Consider the following 20,326-nt stretch of genomic DNA (forward strand, 5'->3'; position numbering starts at 1 on the left):
CCTACATACGACTATCCCTCGACCTCTGACGGGATACTACCCAGTTCCGAGGCCCATCCCACCCGATCTGCTTTATAGATAGGGTAATGGAACATCAATTCCGAGAAGGATTTAAGCCCATCAATATAGAATCATACGATGGGACCACAAACCAATCAGTGTTGATCGAAAACTTCCTTCTCCACATACACATGGCTAACAGAGATGACCTCCACGCAATCAAATATTTTCCGCTCAAGCGAAAAGGGTCGACTAGGCATTGGTTTAATAGTGTGTCTCCTCATTATATTAGTAGCTGGGAAGACCTTGAAGATGTGTGATTCGTCTCCAACGTATCTATAATTTTTGACTTTTCCATGCTGATATATTATCATTCTTGAGTACTTTTGGGGTATATATTTACCAATTTATATTAATTTTGAGCACTAACCTATTGACCCAATGCCCAGTGCCAGTTGGTGTTTTCGGCGTGTTTTTCACTTTGCACGTTTTCCATACCAAATAGGTCCAATTGTCCTAAAACTTTTTGGTGATTTTTTCTAGACCAAAAGAAGACCAACGAGCATAAGAAGAAGGCTCGAGGCCTCACGAGGGCCCCACAAGAAAACATGGCGTGGCCTAGGGGGCGCCTTGATGGCTTGTGCCTCCCTCGTAGCCTTCTTTGGCTTATAAATTCTCATTTACCGTAAAAACACCAAAGGGATTCCTGAAACACTTTTTACGCCGCCGCAAATCTCTATTCCAATGGGAGGCCATCTGGAGCTCCGTTCCGGTACCCTGTCGGAGGGGGATCGATCATGGAGGGCCTCTTCATCAACCTTGTTGCCCTCAGATAATGTGTGAGTAGTTCACCACAAACATACGGGTCCATAGTCGGTACCTAGATGGCAATCTCTCTCTCTTTGATCTTCAATACAATGATCATCGCATCTTCGCTTTGATCCATATGATGTAATTCCTTTTGTGTGGTGCGTTTGTTGGGATCCGATGAATTATGAGGTTATGTTCAGATTATTCATGAGAGCGGTCGATGAGTGGAGTAATATTAAAAGGTGTAGGCATGATTCGACCTATTTGTTTATAGACATGATTCCTATATATACATGATCATTGCCGTGAATATCGCATAACTATCCGCTTTGCTCTCAATTGCCCAACAGTAACTTGTTTACCCAGCGTATGCTACTTTTCATGAGAGATGCCATTATGAAAAGCTATGGCCCCCGAGTCTATTTACAACATATTGATAAAATATTTATTACCTTTCTGTTATTTACTTGTTTTTATTTTACCTTTCTATCTAGAATTATCTTCACACCTCCCTTGTTTGCAAATAACAAGACAAGAGGATTGACAACCCTCTTCCCTGAGTTGGGTGTAAGTTGTTTGTTCTTTTGTGTGCAGTCACTAAAGACGGTTGTGGTTCATATTCCTATTAGTTCAATAAACCTTGGTTTCATAACTGAGGGAAATACTTACCCACTTTATGCTCTGATAACCTGTTCCTCTTCACGGAAAACCCAACACAAATCACGAGTATGAGGAAGGATTTTTGGCGTCATTGCCGCGGAATATCATCACAAACTACAAAGTAACTCCACACAAAATTTCATTCACTTGTTCCTCTTTTTATTTAATGGTATATTTAGTTTATCTCATAAAAAAATAAAAATACAAAAATATTTATCTTTGCTTGCTTAGCTTATCACTAGATTGCATCTTTGCTCTCTAGTTTGCATGTCTTGCTTGTTACTTTGCTTGCTTGGTCACCATGTCTCAAGATACTACTAAGTTGTGTGACTTCTCAAATACTAATAACAATGATTTTATTAGTACTCCCATACCACCCGCCACTAGTGTATATGATTTTGATATTAATGCCACATTAATGAATCTTATCATCAAAGAGCAATTTTCGGGAAGACCTAATGAGGATCCCGCTTCACATCTCAATACCTTTAGATCCCGCTTCACATCTCAATAGCTTTGTTGAACTTTGTGATATGCAAAAGAAAAATGACATGGATAATGATATTGTGAAATTAAAATTGTTTCCTTTTTCACTAAGAGATAAAGCTAAAGCTTGGTTTTCATCTTTACCACGTAATAGTATTGGAACATGGGATAAGTGTAAAGATGCCTTTATTACCAAGAATTTTCCTCCTGCTAATGATATTGTGAATTTTAAACATGAAGATCATGAACATGTTGCACAATCTTGGGAGAGGATGAAATTGATGATAAGAAATTTTCCAACACATGGCTTAAACTTGTGGATGATTATCCAAAATTTCTATACTCGACTAAACTTTGTATCTAAAAATCTTCTGGATTCTACCGTGGATGGTACCTTAATGGAGGTGAAATTAGGAGATGCCACCAAACTTCTGGACAACATCATGGCCAACTATTCTCAATGGCATGCCGAAAGAGCTCCAACTAGTAAGAGGGTAAATTTGTTGAGGAAATCACCATTTTGAGCGAAAAGGTGGATGCTCTTATGGTTGCTAATAAAAATAATCATGTTGAACCTAATGATATGCCCTTGTCTACCATGATTATACAAAATAATGATGCTATTGATGTGAACTTTGTCTCATGAAATAATTTCAATAATAATGCTTATTGGGGTAATTTCAATGCTAGGTCGTATCCCGGTAATAATCCTAATGGTTATGGCAATTATTATGGTAATTATTATGGAAAATCCACTAAAAATTCTAATACGATACTCTCTAATCTTGAGAATACAATAAAGTAATTTATTAATTTTCAATACTATTGTAGAATAAAATTTTCATGTTGTTAATACTTTGGCTATAAGCATGGACATGATTGTTCTTGATGTAGAAAATCTTAAAAAATATTTGCCTACTAAGCATGATCTTAATGAGACTATTAAATATATCCTAGTTCCTATTAATGAAAGTAAGGAGAGGACCGCTAAGTTGAAAGCTAAGCGGGAATTCCTAGAAAAGGCTTTTCCACCTGGTTTTTACCGGAATCATGATGAAGATCTTAAAATGATTGGTATTTCTCCTATTGAATATTTGTTTAGTTCTATGAATTTTAATTATAAAGGGAATGGAGATGAGTCAACTTTAGTGAAGGATCGTGTCGTTTTCTTGGAGGGTCATGATTTAATGCTAAAACTGAATTTATTTCCTTGCTTCAATCCATTATTAGCTCACCCAATGCTTATGAACAAAACAAAGCTTTTACTCAACATATAGTGGAAGCTATGGTAAAAGCTTATGATGAGAAACTTGAGCTTGAAGTTTCTATTCCTAGAAAGTTGCATGATGAGTGGGAATGTACTATCAAAATTAATATAAATAAATATGAATGCAATGCTTTGTGTGACCTTGGTGCGAGTGTTTCAACTATACCTAAAATTTTATGTGATGTGCTTGGTCTCACTAATAATGAAGATTGTTCCATAAACTTGCATCTTGCGGATTCTATCATCAAGAAACCCTTGGTATAATAAATACTGTGCTGATAATTGCAATAAAAATTATGTGACTGTAGAGTTCATTGTGCTTGATATTGATTGCAACCCTACTTGTCCAATTATACTTGAAAGACCCTTCCTACGAACTATAGGTGCAATCATTGACATGAAAGAGGGAAATATAAGGTTCCAATTTCCATTAAAGAAAGGAATGGAACACTTACCTAGAAATATAATTAGCCACCATATGAATCAATCATGAGAGCCATTTATGGTTTGAGTGTCACAAATGACAACACTTGAAACTATGCAATTTGCTTAGCTAGGGGCATAAAACAATAACGCTTGTTGGGAGGCAACACAATAGTTATATTTAATTTTTTTATTTCTATTTCTTTCAATGTGTTATAAAATTATTATTGAATCTGTAATTGTTGTGTTTTTATGTTTTAATTAGTGTTTGTGCCAAGTAAAGCCTTTGGGATGATTTGCATGATGAGTAGAATTGATACGGTGCAAAAACAGAAACTTTGACGTCGAGTCTAGAATTTCTCTGGTTTTACTATAAATTATTTTTAAGGTGTATTTTTTACAAAGTGTTTATATAAAAATACCTCATGTTGTCATAATGTTTCAGAATTTGTGGAGTTACATAAGTGTAGGTTCATTACAGATTACTGCAGACTATTCTGTTTCAGCCTGATTCTGTTTTTGCATGTGTAGTTTGCTTGTTTTGATGATGCTATGGATTATATCTAGGGGTATAATCCATGGAGGATTTAAGATATAGTACCATGTGTTAAAATAAAATAAGAATCAACTTGTAACAACACCTGAAAGTATTTGATTGTTGCTTATACTAATGGATCTCACGAAGATTTGTTGAGTTTTATGTGATTGAACTTTTCAAGTATTAGGTATTGTCCCGATGGACAAAGTATTGAGGAGTAGCAAAATCCTAAGCTTGAGGATGCCCAAGGCAACCCAATATAATATTATAGGAAGACTCAAGTGTCTAAGATTGGGGATGCCGAGGAAGGCATCCCCTATTTTCGTCTCAATCCATCGGTATGTTACTTGGAACTATATTTTTATTCATCACATGAAATGGGTTTTTCTTGGAGCATCATTTGCTTCTATTTATTTTTACTTTCAGTTTGTCACAATCATTGTTTGCTGGACACACATATTTGAGAGAGTACCACATCATCACAATTTGTTAGAATACTCAATGTGCTTCACTTATATCTTTTGAGCTTAGCAGTTCCTCTAGTACTTCACTTATATCTTTTTGAGCGTGATGCCATGTACATTTTATAGAAATATTATGCTCTCAGTTTTCACTTATATTTGTTTGAGCGATGGACAAATAGTGATGGTAATTTTCATGGGTCATAGTACTAGATCAAAAATAATGAGTATCCAATGAGTGATGATAAAAACCATCATGTAGCACATATAGAGATATTGTGGGTTAATGATATTGATGTGGTGATATGAAAAAGGTGTGAGTGCATTATTATTAATTCATATGTGTTTTGATATTAAGAGATGTTAAACTTCTTGTTCTTCTAATTTTTAAAAATAGGCATGATGATGATTTGTGAGCACTTCTATTCATTGTTGAATCCTTGTGTTGTTTTGAGTCAGAGTCGCACGATGGTTAATTCCTACCAACCCTATCCCTCGGGGCATGCGAGTAGTACTTCAATTTGTGATAAAACTAATAAAACTTTGTAATAATTATATGAGAACTTCATGACTAATGTGACACTATGGAGATACGCGCTCTCACCTCCTCATATTTGCTAGCCTCTTTGATATCGTGCATCGCCCGTTCTCTCCTTGAGGATGTGTGCAACTTTCGTGGTTTCATCCAAACCCCGTGACATGACACACTCTGTTGCACATACACCTTTTTGTATCCTACTGAAAACATCCACCATACCTACCTATCATGGCATTTCCATAGCCATTCTGAGATATATTTCCATGCAAATGCCATCGTCACTTCACATGACTAGTTCATTCATAATTATAATGCTTTGCATGATCATATCGAGTTGACATAGTATTTGTGTCAAAGCCACCGTTCATCATGTTTTTGATACATGTCATGCTAGATCTTTGCAAATCCTAGTACACTGCGAGAGGCATTCATTGAGATTCATATCGTCCTATCAGTTTTCATGTTGACTGGTAAGTAAATAAAAGTGTGATGATCATAATTATTAGATCATTATCCTAGTGAAGAAATAAAAATGGGGGAGGCCAAATGAGCCCACCATAAAGATAATAATAATAAAATGAATGAGAGAAAAAGAGAGAAGTGACTTTGCTACTATCCTTTACCACACTTGTGCCTCAAAGTGGTACCTTGTTCTTCATATAGAGAGTCTCATGTTATATCATTCATATGCTAGTGGGAATCACTTTTTCATAAGCTTGGCTTGTATATTCCGATGACGGGCTTCCTCAAATGTCCGAGGTCTTCATGAGCAAGCAAGTTGGATGCTCACCCCACTTAACTTCGGTGGATCTTTCATACACTTATAACTCTTGTGCCTCATTTGCATGGCATCCCTACTCCTTGCATCGATATATCGACGACATCTCCATAGCTTGTTGGTACGCATAATTGATGTGAGACTATCTTATCCACTTTTACCCCTTTGAAACCTACCACCATATTCTATTCCACCTTTATGCTATGTCCAATGGTTCATGCTCATGTATTGCGTGAAGAATAAAAAGTTGATGCATATTGAAATAGTATGATCCAATTACCTGACATGAACACCATGGTTATTCACATTTGTATTAATGTGGTGAAGATGGAGCCATGCATTGCTAATATAATTAAGATGGATGGGGGGGTAAAACAATCTATGAGGATCGTATACTTTGAAAGATTAATAATTTGCTGCTTATACCTACAAGTGTTGCTATGTTCATGTTTGTTAATTCATCATTTCTCAATGCGCATACATGCATAAGGTTACATCATGGATAGTGATAACCCACAAGTATAGGGGATCGTAACAATTTTGGAGGGTAGAGTATTCAACCCAAATTTGTTGATTCGACACAAGGGGAAGCCAAAGAATATTCTCGAGTATTAGCAGTTGAGTTGTCAATTCAACCACACCTGAAAGACTTGGTATCTGCAGCAAAGTAGTGATAGCAACAATAGCAACGGTAAGAGTAGCAACAGTGACAGCAGTAGCGACAGAATAATACTAGCAGCAGCGACAGCAATAGCGACAGAATAATAGTAGCAGCAGCGACAGCAATAGCGACAGAGTAACAGTAGCAGCACTGACAGCAGTAGCGGCAAAGTAACGTAGCAAGGACGAGTAGGAAAAACTCGTAGGCATTGGATCGGTGATGGATAATTATGCCGGATGACATTCATCATGCAACAATTATAACATGGGGAGATATGCAACTAGCTCCAGTTCGTCAATGTAATATACGCATGTATTCCGTATGTAGTCATACGTGCTTAGGGAAAAGAACTTGCATGACATCTATTGTCCATCCCTCCCGTGGCAGCGGGGTCCTAATGGAAACTAAGGGATATTAAGGTTCTCCTTTTAATTGAGAACCGGAACAAAGCATTAGCAGTTAGTGAATACATGAACTCCTCATACCATGGTCATCTCCGAGAGTGGTTCCAGCTATTGTCACTCCGGGGTTGCCGGGTCATAACACATAGTAGGCGACTACAACTTGCAAGATAGGATCAAGAACACACATATATTGACGAGAACATAATAGGTTCAGATCTGAAATCAGGGCACTCGGGCCCTAGTGACAAGCATTAAGCATGGCAAAGTAGTAGCAACATCAATCTCAGAACATAGTGGATACTAGGGATCAATCCCCGTCAAAACTAACTTGATTACATGATAGATCTCATCCAACCCATCATCGTCCAGCAAGCCTACGATGAGATTACTCACGAACAGTGAAGAGCATCATGGAATTGGCGATGAAGGAAGGTTGGTGATGACGATGGCGACGATCTCCCCTCTCCGGAGCCCAGAATGGACTCGAGATCTGCCCTCCAGAGGAAGAATAGGTGGTGGCGGCGCCTCCTTATCGTAAAATGCGATGAATTCTCCTCCTTTATTGTTTTCCGGACAAAAGGGACTAAATAGAGCTGGAATTGGAGGCGGTGGAGCTTCGTGGGCCCCACAAGCCTGCCAGGCGCGACCAGGGGGCCCGCGCTTGGTGCGCTTGTGGGCTCCTCCTCCACCCCTCCGGTTGATTCTTGCGTGAGTATTTTTTATATATTCCACAAAAAATCCTCTAAATTTCCAGGTCATTCCGAGAACTTTTATTTCTGCGCAAAAACAACACCATGGCAATTCTGCTGAAAACAGCGTTAGTCCGGGTTAGTTCCATTCATATCACGCAAATTAGAGTTCAAAACAAGGGCAAAAGAGTTTGGCAAAGTAGATACGACAGAGACGTATCAACTCCCCCAAGCTTAAAACTTTGCTTGTCCTCAAGCAATTCAGTTGACAAACTGAAAGAGACAGAAGAAAAACTTTTACGAACTCTGTTTGATCTTGTTGTTGCAATTATGTCTAACTCATATTCACATTTTCAGCAAGATCATAAGCTAACCACATAAGCAATGACATCTAGGTCTCACGGTAAACTCATATCAATGGAATAATCAACTAGCGAGCAATAATAATAAGTTTCAAACGTCAACACTTCAATCAAAACAATCATGAAGCAATACGAACAGATGGTATCTCGCTAGCTCTTTTTGAGACCGCAAAACATAAATGCAGAGCACCTTCAAAGACCAAGGGCTGACTGAACATTGTAATTCATGGCAAAGAAGATCCAGTCACAGTCATACCCAATAACAATTAAAAGCAAAGCATAAAAATGACAGAGGTGCTCTCTAATTGGTGCTTTTATAAGAAGAGGATGACTCAACAGAAACATAAATAGACAGGCCCTTCGCAGAGGGAAGCATTGATTTGCAGACGTGCGAGAGCTCAAGCTTTTAAAAAGAGAGATAATAATTTTGGGTGGCATGCTTTCATTGTCAATGCGATGACCAAGAGTTTTTCACCATCTTCCGTGCCACACATGCTATAGGCGGTTCCCAAACAGAAAAGTAAAGTTTTGACTCCCCCACCACCGATCAATCACACTCCACGACTAGCCGAATACTCGGGTGCCGTCCATACCAACAACAATCCAGGGGGAGTTTTGTGTGCAATTATCTTTTCGATTTGAGCATGGAACTGGGCATTCCAATTACCGACCCCTTTCTCATGAATGATAGTGAATAAACACATATCGAGGATAACACGCCTAGCATGGAAGATACTGACCGCTCCTTGTCACCACATGAGTGGTTCGGGCATGCAAAACAGATTATTTCTTGAAGTTTTAGAGAGTGGCACATGCAAATTTACTTGGAACGGTAGGTAGATACCGCGTATAGGTAGGTATGGTGGACTCATATGGAACAACTTTGGGTTTATGAAAGTGGATGCAAAAGCAGTATTCCCGCTTAGTTGTTAAACAACAAAACAAATAGGTTCACGTGATTCTACGCGTCATTTCAAGCAATCTACACATAGAGATCATCTCCAACGGAGCTACGGATCAAAAGATACAAGCACCACAAGATATGATGGCATGAATGCAATATGTGTGCAACGGCGGTCACAAGCACTTCAAAACATACAACCAGCAAGAGAAAATGAAACTACACGAGATTCTAAGCAAGTTTCATGTAGGACATGTTCAAAACGGAGCTACGGTTTAAAAACTACGAGCAAAACAAGAAATGACTACAATCTGCCAAAATCAGCCACATAGCATTTTCTACGCCCACAACTACGGGCTACACAACTCCGATAAACTTAAGCAAGGCATGACACGAAAGAGGGAAAGAAGCACTACTATAAACAAGTAACAACAGCTAGCATGGCATCATGGATCACTAGGGAAAGAAGACACAAAATGGCATCTCACACACTATTTCAGACTGAGTGAAAATTACACCTCATGAAAGTGCAGTTTTTGGTCTGAAGGCATATTGACAGCAGCAAACCAATAGCTACAGGACTCCAAATAGCATGAAAATTCACAGCATGCTAGAGAAACACAAGGGCTACAACTTACTCCATTGCAACCTCAAAAGAGCTACAAAACAAAAGATAGAAGCAAGAGAAGACAACAACAAAATATAACAGATTCCAGACTTAGAAATATTTCAGCTCCTCCAAATCAGCACTTTTTCTAGCAACTTGAGAGCAAGCAAACCACACCTAAACATGCATTTCTATTGCAACTAAAAATACCAGGGGCTAGACTAAACACCCAAGAACAACTCCCTAGTTGACAACTTAATCAAACGGAGCACGGAATAAATCCTACGAAATAGACAAGAGGGCAACATAGCAAAATATCGCGTGAACTATCTTGCTCAAAAGCTAAAACTAATTGCACATAAATATCCCATGGATTTTTCTACCCCGAAAACATATAAAATATGTGGGGTTGCGCAACAAAATTATTGCCACACGTAAATGCGAGATAATCACCTATATACGGGAAAATAAACTAGCGGCAAATCCCTACACGTAAAAATACAAATGACCGCTCTAAAATACATGGAAAATTAGTTCCTAAAACATGGGCATTTCTATTACGACATTCGAGCTATTCGGGCACACACGAAAAATAACTACGACAATAAACCTATCGAGACAGCACACTAAACTAGACATATGACACTTCAAACAACGTCAAATAAATATGCAAGTTGTGAAATCATGTTCAACTCGCAAAACTACCCCAAAACCATATAAAATACGCCTCGTTCCGACTTACGAATAAAAAGTTATGGGCAATCGAATATTCATCTAATTCCTGGAATAATTAAACCGAAAATAACCTAAATAATCTAAATGGGCCAAACAGCTAATGGGCTCAACATGCGTGCGCAATGTAACTAAGGTGCGCTGGGGGCGGGGCATAGAGAGGCTCTCACCGAGTGGGCTCGGCCCATGCAGTAGGAGGCGGAGGCGGCCTTGGGCGCTGGGGAGGTCGATGCTGGGCCGCACGCGGGGGAGGCCCAGGCGGGAGCGCTCGAACGCTCGGTCATCTTCCTCTTGTCGCTGCTCGTGCTCGAGCACTGCAGGGGCGGCGGCGGCTGGCTCTGCAGGCGCTAGGGGCCGAGGTGGCGCGAGGGAGTGCCGGATCCGGTCTGCGGCCACCAGATCTGGGCAAGGGCGGCGGCTGACGGCTGCAGGGGGTGGGGCTTGCAGGTCCGGGCACGACGACGGCTCCACGGGAGGCGTGGCCATGGAGATCGGGGGCGGTGGCGACTTGGCGAGGCGGCCGCCTCAGCTCTCTGGCGAGCGGCGGCCGGAGGTGGGCCGACGGGGAGGTGTGGCGGCGCGGCCAGGAGGTGGAGCAGAGGCAGGGAGGAGTTGCAGGCACGGGAGGATCTACGGGCATGGGAGAACCCTGTGTGGTCGCCCGGACATTGTCCACTTGGGTGGACATTGTCCGGTAGGTGGAATTTGGGGCTAGGCACGAAATTCGAGGAGAGCGGAGAGGGGGCTGTCTAAAAAAATGATCTCGGGGCTATATAAAGACTAAGGGGGGGCTAGGTTAGCCGGAATTTTGTTCCGAATCCAACCGTGCGGTCGGATTCGGACGATTCCGAACGCGAGAATGGTTACGAGGCCGTGTAGAGTGGATATCCGGAGACGAGAGGCAAAACTGGCGACGCAGCAACGGATTTCAAAACACCGACAAACGTCCGACGGTAGCCCGAATACGGTGCCGCTACGGTCGACCGTTCGGGTACGAGACGAACTCCAATCGCGACGAAACTTGACAGGCGGCCTACCTATATTAAAATAAGACTGCATGTAAAATCTCAACCCAATCAGAGAAAGTTTTCAACACACTTTTAAAACAAGGATTAACGATGCCGCGGACGCGTGCGAGTGTGGTCGGACTCAGAACGGACAACGACGAGAACTGGCAACTACTAACGGATGCACGTTTTGAAAACTGGCGGCACGGGATGCCGATGCAATGCAGATGATGCGCATGATGCGATGATGATGCGACAAAAGAAAATATACACACGACCAAAACGGAAAGAAGGGGGAATCTTCTAGAACATCGGCACCGGGCTGTCACAATACCATCCTATCATACTACATCATAATAATCTCGAAATTCATGTTGGCATCCAAGACAAACCATTATAAGCTCCTAGCTAATTAAGCATGGCATCATAAACTATGATCTCTAAGTTGTCATTGCAAATATGTTTCTCTTACAACAAAGCTGAATCAGGAACGATGAGTTAGTCATATTTACAAAAACAAAATAGATCGAGTTCATACCAGCTTTTCCAGGCTCAATCACTTCATCATATATCATCATTATTGCCTTTCACTTGCACGACCGAATGATTTGAACAATAATAAGAGTGTTCGTGCATTGGACTATGCTGGAATCTGCAAGCAAACACAAAGGAGAAGACAAAGTAATATGGCTCTTTGACAGATAAACAGATATGCATGCGAGAGCCACTAAACATTGTAACCATGGTCTTCTACCTTGACCCAAAGAAAAAGAAAACTATTTACACGGGAAAGCTCCCAACAAGCAAAAGAAGAACGAGAAATCTTTTTGGGTTTTCTCAAACTAGACAAACACACGAGAAGAAAGCAAGAAAAAGAAATAAACTAGCATGGATGATACAGTGGCAAAGTGTGAACACCGACTATCAGAGTGAAAGTGTGAGCATGAATATAAAGTCGGTGAAAAACACGTACTCCCCCAAGCTTAGGCTTTTAGCCTAAGTTGGTCTACTCCCAAGGATGGTCCAGGTGATACCCAAAATCATAATGGGGGTTGTACGGGAGCGCTGCTGCTACCGCCTGAATAGCTGCCTCACGGAGGCGAGCAACCTTTGCCTCCCTCTCATACTCCTCGTCCTCTCCTCTGGTTATGTAATATCTCCTTTTTACCTGGAAGTCAAAGAAGGCAGGAGTAGGAAGGGTAATATGGAAAACACGCTACGGTTAAATATTAACCGGTATAGGAGGGATTCATTATCCCTCTCAAGGAACTGATAGCGTGTCATAGCGACGCGATCAAGGAAAGCTGTATGGAGCGGGGGATCTCCTTCACGGCTAGGTATTCCAAGAAAATTTGCTATGCGAGTGGCATAGATCCCACCAAAGAAATCCCCTTCATTAGCATTATTATTCAGCCTCCTTGCTATTATAGCTCCCATGTTGAAACTTCTATCACCCGTTACTACGCTCTTAAGAATACTAAGGTCAGGTGCGCAAAGGTGACAATGCTCAATCTTGCCGTTAATGCATCTACCTATGAAGAGGGCAAAGTAATGCAAGGAAGGAATATGAATGCTCGCCATGGTAGCATGCGTAATATCTCTAGTTTCTCCGACAGTTATACTAGAGAAAAAATCTCTAACCGAAGATTTAGGAGGATCGTTGAGACTACCCCAATAAGGTATCTTGCAAATTGTATTTAAATCCTCTAAATCCATGGTATACGATTTGTCATCGAGTTCAAACAGTACGGATGTGTCACAACCAACTGAAAATTTGAATCTACGAACAAAAGAGGCAGTGAGAGTAGTATACTGTTCACATTTATGGGAGATGAATTCTTCAAGTCCAACATTGTGAACAAGTGTATCAAACTCGTCTTTGAAACCTGCATCAATCATGAATTCATCAGAAGGTCATTCACGTGGTTGTACCTGTGCATTCCTCGGTTGGCAAGGATCGGGCTCCCGAATCGCGAGACAGGGACCCCTCTTGCTTGAGGAACCACCATGATAGTTTCTCCTGAACATCTTCCTTTTCTAAGATTTTCAGTGACTCAAAGGAAAAGTGAACAAGGCTCAACCAAACTCATAGCAAATACTCCTTCAAGTGCCTAGAGGCCATATCACGCATCAAAACTACTTGGGACCAGCTAAAATTAGCATGCAAAGCTCAAGAACAGGGTCACCAAGGCAGAAAAAATACGCAACAAATAAGGCACTAGAGCAAAAACTAATTGACCAATGGAGGAGTCACATACCAAGGAGCAATTTCCCCAAAATAGTTTGGTGAATGGGGCTTTGCACAAGGAGATCGAAAAACGCAGCAAGAAGAGCAAGAACACGGGTTTGAGCTGTGAAACAAATTTTTCTGGAGGTAGGAGAAGGAGATGGGAGCTGGAATAAGTGGAGAGGGGACACGTGGGCCCCACAAGCCTGCTAGGCGTGGCCATGGGGGGTGCCCACGCCTCCAGGGCTTGTGGCCCACTGGTGTAGCCCCCTGACTAGCTCTCCGTCTCAGAATTTTTAAAAAATTCCAGAAAACATCATACTTGATTTTCACAGCATTCGGAGAACTTTTATTTTCGAACACTTCTCTACGGGACGCAAAAACAGAAAACTGGAAAAATTAAAGCTACATCTATCATTTTTCTTCTAAGCAACCGAAGGTGAAAGCTTGGAACAGAGGTTTGTGACTCCTCGATTCATCCATCCCATGGTCATCGAAAGAAATTAGTCAATGAGGTTGATCAAGTCTCCTTGACAAACTTTTTCGAATCGCATGAAAAAGGAACGGAGAATTTTTGAATAGTCACTAGGTTACCTCAATGGGGATGTGCATATCCCCAACAAGCAAATCATACTTCATCTTAACATTAGGTATAGGGCATTCAAAGCTCCCAATAAGAATCGATGAAGTTTTTTCAACAGCATTGATGCAATGTACTCGATATTGTTTCTTCGGAAAGTGCACCGTATGCTCATTACCATTGACATGGAAAGTGACATTGCCTTTGTTGCAATCAATTACAGCCCCTACAGTGTTTAAAAAGGGTCTTCCAAGGATGACAGCCATGGCATCATCCTCGGGAATATCCAGAATAATAATGTCTGTTAAGATAGTGACGTTAGCAACCACAACAGGCACATCCTCGCAAATGCCGATAGGAAAAGCAGTTGATTTGTCGGCCATTTGCACAGAGATTTCAGTGGCTGTCAACTTATCCAGTTCAAGCCTACGATAAAGAGAGAGAGGCATAACACTAACAACGGCTCCAAGGTCGCATAAAGCAGTTCTAACGTAGTTGCCTTTAATGGAGCAAGGTATAATGGGCACTCAGGGATCACCTAGGTTTTTAGGAGTTCCACCCTTGAACGTATAATTAGCGAGCATGGTGGAAATCTCAACCTTAGGTATTCTCCTCTTATTAGTCACAATATCCTTCATGTACTCAGCATACGGAGACATTTTGAGCATATCTGTCAAACGCATTTGCAGAAAGACAGGTCTAATCATTTCAACAAATCGCTCAAAATCCTCATCATCCTTTTTCTTGGATGGTTTGGGAGGAAAGGGCATGAGTTTCTGAACCCATGGTTCCCTTTCTTTACCATGCTTCCTAGCAGCGAAGTCGTTTTTATCGTATCTCTTATTCTTAGGTTGTGGGTTATCAAGATCAAGAGGTTCAATCTCCACATCCTTATCATTGCTAGGTTGAGCATCATCATGAACACCACTATCGATATTATCATTAGGCTCATGTTCATCACCGGATTGCATTTCAGCATTAGAAACAGAGATATTGTTTGGATTCTCGGGTGTAACAGTAACAGGGTTGCTAGCGTGCAAGTTCCTATCATCTTTCTTCTTCTTCCTAGGATGACTAGGTGCATCAGTGCTAACTCCTTGAGAATCTTGTTCAATTCTCTTAGGATGACCCTCAAGATACAAAGGTTCCTGGGTCATTCTACCGCCTCTAGTGATGACTCTAACAAAATTGTCATTCAACTCATTGAGCAAGTCATTTTGAGCCTTAAGTACTTGTTCTACCTGAGTAGTAACCATAGAGGCATGTTTACTCAAGAGCTTAAGATCATTGACATTTCTATCCACACAAGCACTTAAATGACTAAGCATGCGGGCATTCTGTTCCAATTGTCTGGTAACATAATCATTGAAACTTTGTTGTTTGGCAACAAAGTTGTCAAATTCATCCAGGCATAAGATAGCAGGTTTATCAAAAGGAATATCACTCTCATTGAATCTACGAAGAGAATTTACCTCTACTACCTGTGTCGGGTTGTCAAAAATCTTCGATAGGTGGTAGATTTTTGACATCTTCAGATTTAATGCCTTTCTCTCGCATAGATTTCTTAGATTCTTGCATATCTTAAGGACTGAGAAATAGGATACCTCTTTTCTTAGGAGTTGGCTTTGGAGGTGGTTCGGGAATAGTCCAAGCATTCTCATTGCACAAGATATTATTTAATAGGATCTCAGCTTGTTCTATAGTTCTTTCCCTGAAAACACAACCGACACAACTATCTAGGTGGTCCTTAGAAGCATCGGTTAGTCCATTATAGAAGATATCAAGTATTTCATTCATTTCAAGAGGGTGATCAGACAAAGCATTCAGTAGCTGGACAAGCCTCCCCCAAGCTTGTGGGAGACTCTCTTCTTCAACTTGCACAAAGTTGTATATTTCCTGCAAGGCAGCTTGCTTCTTATGGACAGGGAAATATTTCTCAGAGAAGTAGTAGATCATATCCTGGGGGCTACGCACACAACCAGGAGCAAGAGAAGTGAACCAAGTCTTAGCTTCATCCTTTAGTGAGAAAGGAAACAACTTGAGGATATAGTAGTGGCAGATCTTTTCCTCACTCGTGAATAGGGTGGCTATATCATGCAGCTTGGTAAGATGTGCTACAACTGTTTCAGACTCATAACCATGAAAAGGATCAGATTCGACCAGAGTGATTAACTCAGGGTCGACAGAGAATTCATAATCCTTATCGGTCACAAAGATAGGCGAAGTAGCAAACTTCAGGTCGTATTTCATCCTAGCGTTCACAGATTTTTCTATCCACTTGCGCAGTAATTTCTCAACATCATAGCTATCCTTACAAGCAAGAAAGTCCTCAGCTATCTCCCCCTCCATAACATAACCCTCAGGCATATCGGGCAATTCATATCTAGGACAGCTAGTTCTAACAGGCGAAATAGCAGGTTCTACTTCAACAATCTCAGCAGTTTTAGAAGTATCATCACATCTAGCAGCAACTCTAGCAATTTGTGCATCAAGGAATGCACCTTGTGGCAAAGCAGTATTAAGCAAAGCATCATCACAAGCATCATGGATAGCAGAAGTAGCATCATCAAGCACAGGCAACAAATCAAAACTTCTAGCAGGAGGTGGTGTCGCATACTTACTCATAAGTGAAGGTGAATCAAGTGTAGAGCTAGATGGAAGTTCCTTACCTGTCCTCATAGTTGAGGGCAATACTTTAGTTTTTGGATCTCTCGAATTCCTCATAGTGATCAGCAGACGTAAATCCCAAGTGACTCAGAGAATAGAGCTATGCCTCCACGACAACGGCGCCAGAAAATGGTACGTTGACGGGAGACTATTCTTGACTTGATCCTCTTCCCCGGCAATGGCGCTAGAAAATTGTCTTGATAACCCACAAGTATATGGGATCACAACAGTTTTCGAGGGTAGAGTATTCAACACAAATTTGTTGATTCGACACAAGGGGAAGCCAAAGAATATTCTCGAGTATTAGAAGTTGAGTTGTCAATTCAACCACACCTGAAAGACTTAGTATCTGCAACAAAGTATCAGTAGCAAAGTAGTGATAGCAACAATAGCAATGGTAATAGTAGCGGCAATGACAACAGTAGCGACAGAATAATAGTAGCAGCAGCGACAACAATAGCGACAGAGTAACAGTAGCAGCAGTGACAGCAGTAGCGGCAAAGTAACGTAGCAAGGACTAGTAGGAAAAACTCGTAGGCATTGGATCGGTGATGGATAATTATGCCGGATGACATTCATCATGCAACAATTATAACATGGGGAGATATGCAACTAGCTCCAGTTCGTCAATGTAATATACGCATGTATTCCGTATGTAGTCATACGTGCTTAGGGAAAAGAACTTGCATGACATATATTGTCCATCCCTCCCGTGGCAGCGGGGTCCTAATGGAAACTAAGGGATATTAAGGTTCTCCTTTTAATTGAGAACCGGAACAAAGCATTAGCAGTTAGTGAATACATGAACTCCTCATACCATGGTCATCTCCGAGAGTGGTTCCAGCTATTGTCACTCCGGGGTTGCCGGGTCATAACACATAGTAGGCGACTACAACTTGCAAGATAGGATCAAGAACACACATATATTGACGAGGACATAATAGGTTCAGATATGAAAGCATGGCACTCGGGCCCTAGTGACAAGCATTAAGCATGGCAAAGTAGTAGCAACATCAATCTCAGAACATAGTGGATACTAGGGATCAATCCCCGTCAAAACTAACTCGATTCCTTGATAGATCTCATCCAACCCGTCACCGTCCAGCAAGCCTACGATGAGATTACTCACGAACGGTGAAGAGCATCATGGAGTTGGCGATGAAGGAAGGTTGGTGATGACGATGGCGACGATCTCCCCTCTCCGGAGCCTAGAACGGACTCCAGGTCTGCCATCCAGAGGAAGAACAGGTGGTGGCGGCGCCTCCCTATCATAAAACGCGATGAACTCTCCTCCTTTATTTATTTTTCGGGACGAAAGGGACTAAATAGAGCTGGAATTGGAGGCGGTGGAGCTCCGTGGGCCCCAGAAGCGTGCCAGGCGCGGCCAGGGGGCCCCGCGCCTGGTGGGCTTTTGGGCTCCTCGCTCCACCCCTCCGGTTGATTCTTGCGCGAGTATTTTTTATATATTCCACAAAAAATCCTCGTAAATTTCCAGGTCATTCCGAGAACTTTTATTTCTGCGCAAAAACAACATCATGGCAATTCTGCTGAAAACATCGTTAGTCCGGGTTAGTTCCATTCAGATCATGCAAATTAGAGTCCAAAACAAGGGCAAAAGAGTTTGGAAAATTAGATACGACAGAGACGTATCAGATAGCATGTCACATGAAAAATAATTGTTTTTATCATTTACCTACTCGAGGACGAGCAGGGATTAAGCTTGGGGATGCTTGATACGTCTCCAACGTATCTATAAGTTTTTATTGTTTCATGCTCATATATTATCATTGTAGAATACTTTTGGGGTATTTATTTACCAATTTATATTATTGTTTAGCACTAACCTATTGACCTAGTGCCTAGTGTCAGCTGTTGTTTTGTGTGTGTTTTTCACTTTGCACGTTTTCCATACCAAACAAGGTCCAATTTTCGTGAAACTTTTTGGTGATTTTTTCTAGACCAGAAGAAGGTCAACGAGTATCGGAAGAAGGCTGGAGGCCACACGAGGGGCCCACAAGCCAACAGGGCACAACATGGGGGGACCGCGCCGTGATGGATTGTGCCTCCCTCGTGGTTCTCCCGACTCGGTTCTTTGGCTTATAAATTCTCATCTACCCTAAAAACTCCAGAGGGAGTCCTAAAACACTTTTTATGCCATCGCAAGTCTTTGTTCCAGCGGGAGGCCATGTGGAGCTCCATTTCGGCAACCTGCCGGAGGGTGGATCGATCACAGAAGGCCTCTTCATCAACCTTGATGCCCCCATGATGATGTGTGATTAGTTAATCACAGACCTTTGGTTCCATAGTCAGTACCTAGATGGCAATCTCTATCTCTCTTTTAACTTCAATACAATAATCATCGCATCTTCGGTTTGATCCATATGATGTAATTCCTTTTGTGTGGTGCATTTGTTGGGATCCGATGAATTGTGTGTTTATGTTCATATTGTTCATGATAAATACTTGAGTCACCACTCAATACTTATATGATTCTTAGGTGCATGATTATGATAGGTTCGTAATTCTCTCTGATCTGTTGAAATAATTTGGCCAACTAAATCAATATTTCTTCGGTGAGAGAGGTCCGCTCTCGTAGGTTCAACCTGGCGAATTTCTATAACCCAGTGATAGAAGGGGACAAGATGCGTCTTTGTGTTGATTCTACTAAGGATAAAATGATGCGGTTTATTCATATTGCTTGAGTTACTTTGTCTACATCATGTCATTGTTCTCCATGTATTACTTTGTTTTAATTAATACTCTAGATGCATGCTGGATCGCGGTCAAGGAGTGGAGTAATAGTAATAGATGCAGTTAGGAGTTTTCCTATTTGTTTATGGACGTGATGCCTATATACACATGATCATTGCCACGAATATCGCAGAACTATACACTTTTGCAGTCAATTGCCCAACAGTAATTTGTTTAGTCATCGTATGCTATTTTTCATGAGAGATGCCATTCGGGAAAGCTATGGCCCCGGGGTCTATTCACAAGATATTGATAAAACCTTTATTACCTTGTTGTTATTTAGTTGTTTTTATTTTACCTTTCTATCTACAATTATCTACACACCTCACTTTCTTGCTAATAACAAGACAAGAGGATTGACAACCCTCCTTCCCGCATTGGGTGCAACTTGTTTGTTCTTTTGTGTGGAGCCGCTGAAAGACGGTTGTGGTTGATATTCCTATTGGTTCTATAAACCTTGGTTTCATAACTAAGGGAAATACTTACCAACTTTGTGCTGCAATGACTCATTTCTCTTCACGGAAAACCCAATGCAGATTACGAGTATCATTGTGTTTAAGGAAAATTTCCAAGACACTTATGTCTGACCCCGAAAGTTGACGACCTTAGTTGTGTCACCCAGCAGCCAGATGAATCTAATCGGAAGTTCTGGAACAAGTTCCTTACTAAAAAGAACGAGATCATAGACTGCTTCGACACCGAGGCCGTCGCTGCATTCAAAAATAATATCCGAGATGAACAGCTTGCCCGTGAGCTCGACCAAGACAAGCCAAGGAC

The sequence above is a fragment of the Hordeum vulgare genome, chromosome 3H, assembly GCF_904849725.1.
Source record: "Hordeum vulgare subsp. vulgare chromosome 3H, MorexV3_pseudomolecules_assembly, whole genome shotgun sequence".
Classification (NCBI taxonomy): Eukaryota; Viridiplantae; Streptophyta; class Magnoliopsida; order Poales; family Poaceae; genus Hordeum; species Hordeum vulgare.